Here is a 3,060-nt window from a genome sequence, read left to right as displayed (position 1 = left end):
GGCTGAAAACCAAGAAAATCTGTTACCTCCTGCGATTGCTGCTAATCAAAATCCTGCTCCACGTAATATGTATGATTATGCTAAACCTTCTTTAACAGGAACTGAATCGAGCATAGTTAGGCCTGTTGTTTCTGCAAATAATTTTGAACTGAAACCTAACACCATTCATATGATCCAACAGTTTGTTCAGTTTTATGGTTTGCAGGACGAAGATCCCAACGCTCACTTGGAAAATTTCTTAGAGTTTTGCGACACTTTTAAAATCAATGGAGTTTCTAATGATGCCATTCCCCTTCGGTTATTTCCCTTTTTGTTGAGGAATAAGGCTAAACAATGGTTGAACTCGTTACCACGAGGGTCAATCACTACTTGGGAACAAATGACTGAAAAGTTTTTATTAAAATATTTTTCGCCGGCTAAAACAGCCAAATTATGTAATGATATCTCCTCTTTTGTGCAGATGGATTTAGAAACACTCTACGATGCATGGGAGAGATACAAGGATTTGTTGAGAAGGTGCCCTCACCATGGGTTACCACTCTGGCTACAGGTTCAAACGTTTCACAATGGCTTGAATCCTTCGACTCAATAGATGATTGATGCAGCCACTGGTGGAACTATCAATAATAAGACATCTAAGGATGCTTATGAATTTATAGAAGAGATGTTGCTGAATAATTATCAGTGGCAAGTCATGAGGACAAAACCAACGAAAATAGCCGGCGTTTTTAACTTCGATTCGATCACCATGCTCTCTAATCAGGTAGAACTTTTGAATAGAAAAAGTGAGGATTTTCTTGGTTCTTCACAGGTTCTGTAACACCTCCACGCCCAAAACGGCCGCCGGAGTCGAGCTTGAGGAGTTACCAAACATAATTTATCAAATTAAGAACTTCAAATCATTTGTTTCTACATTCACAGCTTTCTAGCTACCCGCGTCACAATTACAAGAAAAATCATATCTCAAGTTATGAAACTCGAAATCAAAATCCGTAAATTTTCCCTAAATCTAGACTCATATATCTATTTAATAATTTTTTTCTAGAATTTTTGGTTGAGCCAATTAGTACAGTTTATTAGTTAAAGTCTCCCCTGTTTCAGGGTTTGACTGCTCTGAACTCTATGTATTACGAATCAGATATCTCTCTATACAGAATTTAAATGACTATGAGTTTTGTTTCTCTTAAAACTAGACTCAATAAGGAATCTTTAAATATAAAGAAAAACTTTTAATTATTTTTGTACAATTTATTATGAATTTTTAAAGTCAGAATAGAGGATCCAGAAATCACTCTGGCCCTGTTTCACAAGGTTTCAAATATCTCATAAAGTATAATTTATATTCCTGTTTTTTTTATCCATACGAAAATAGACTCATTATGATTCAATTTCATTACTTGCTCATCATTTAATTCCATTTATACTATTTTTAGTGATTTTTCAAATTCATTTCATTGCTGCAGCAATATTCTGTTTTAAGGCAAATTTCATCTTTTCATGAGTTGTTATGAACTAGATAACCTATTAAACTTCCATGATATCAAACATGATCTAAATTTAACCATCACCATGACTTATCAATATCAAACATTTTCTCAACCAATCATGGCCATATCATAAAATTATTTACACAAAATAAGTATATTGCTATACATGCCATACTTAAGTTTTACAAGCCATTTACCCAGATGAAAGTCCTTTGGATAGTGTGATCGAACCTTCGACCCGTCCCGATTCCCGAGCTGGCTTGTTCAAAACTACAGTAAATAAAAAGGAGGGAGTAAGCATAAATGCTTAGTAATTTCATATGTAAATAACAAGTAACATAACAATACAAATATACCAAACAACTTTAGCATGGTATCACCAAAACATATATCACATTTCTAAACATCATTCATCATCTTACCACCTTATCGTTGTTGTATCTATTTTCAACCCGAGGGTTAAGAACATACCTGTCCAAAGTGTCCATTTCACAACACTTACCAAAACGTCGCTTTCTTCTTAAGTGTTCTTCCATTTCACTAGAAATTTCACCCGTTGAACACATCGGAATACAACTCGGATACACGGATAATTTGCACATAAGTGCCTCATATGTAATCAAGAAATCATGTAACCCGCCCCTAAGTGAACTCGGACTCAACTCAACGAGCTCGGGCATTCGCATCCATAAGTTAACTCGGACTCAACTCAACGAGTTCGGATGCCTAGTTACATCTCACGAACTCAGACTCAACTAAACGAGTTTGGACATTTGCATCCATAAGTGAACTCGGACTCAACTCAACGAGTTCGGATGCTCAACCATCCTAGTGACATGTCACTTGTATCCTAATCTATTCCTAAGGTTCAAACGGGCTTTTTCCCTCGATCTCACATTTGTCGTCTTCCATGGAATATCGGAACCGATACTCGGTAGCAATTCATATTTATCAAGTAGTAAACATAATTTGCATATTACTCAACATTAACCACAAAGCATAATATTTCACGATTAAAAATCATCGTATCATATAATTAACATCAATAACTTAAAAATAACAATTATGCTACATTATTTACACATGAACTTACCTTGGTACCAAAATATAAAGATTTTGCAATTTAGTCCACAATCTTTTCTTTTCCTCGATTGCGACTTGAATCTCGTTTCTCTTGATCTATAATGCCAAATTAATCTTATTTAATACATACATTCATCAAAACAGCATTTAATACGAACTTTGGAAAAATTACACTTTTGCCCCTAAACTTTTGCATATTTACACTTTTGCCCCTAGGCTCGGGATTAAACTTTATTCCTTATTCTTATGTTTTATAACATGCTGATCATTTTTCCCTTCTATGGCAACATCAAATTCCTACTCTAACATATACTTGTGACTATTAGGTATTTTTGCCGATTAAGCCCTTTTACTCGTTTTCACTCAAAACCGAGTAGCACAAGTTGTCTAACATAATTTAAAACCCCATATTCTATCATAAAACATCAAAATACACAAATTTCACCTATGGCTATTTTTCCAAATATAAACCCTAGGTTGAATTATTGCT

At 34.6% G+C, this 3,060-nt stretch overlaps 1 non-coding gene across 1 annotated transcript; it reads right to left on the bottom strand.

Annotated features, from left to right (window-relative positions):
* Window positions 1-427: 427 nt before the first annotated feature.
* On the bottom strand, window positions 428-534 carry LOC121207437 (small nucleolar RNA R71). Its single transcript, XR_005902528.1, has one exon. It is a non-coding gene; the product is annotated as a small nucleolar RNA R71 (small nucleolar RNA).
* Between the last annotated feature and the right edge of the window lie 2,526 nt (window positions 535-3,060).

This window comes from Gossypium hirsutum, chromosome A09 (assembly GCF_007990345.1).
Source record: "Gossypium hirsutum isolate 1008001.06 chromosome A09, Gossypium_hirsutum_v2.1, whole genome shotgun sequence".
Classification (NCBI taxonomy): domain Eukaryota; kingdom Viridiplantae; phylum Streptophyta; class Magnoliopsida; order Malvales; family Malvaceae; genus Gossypium; species Gossypium hirsutum.
The sequence above is the reverse complement of the archived record's forward strand: the minus strand, read 5'-3'. Positions and strand labels throughout refer to the sequence as shown.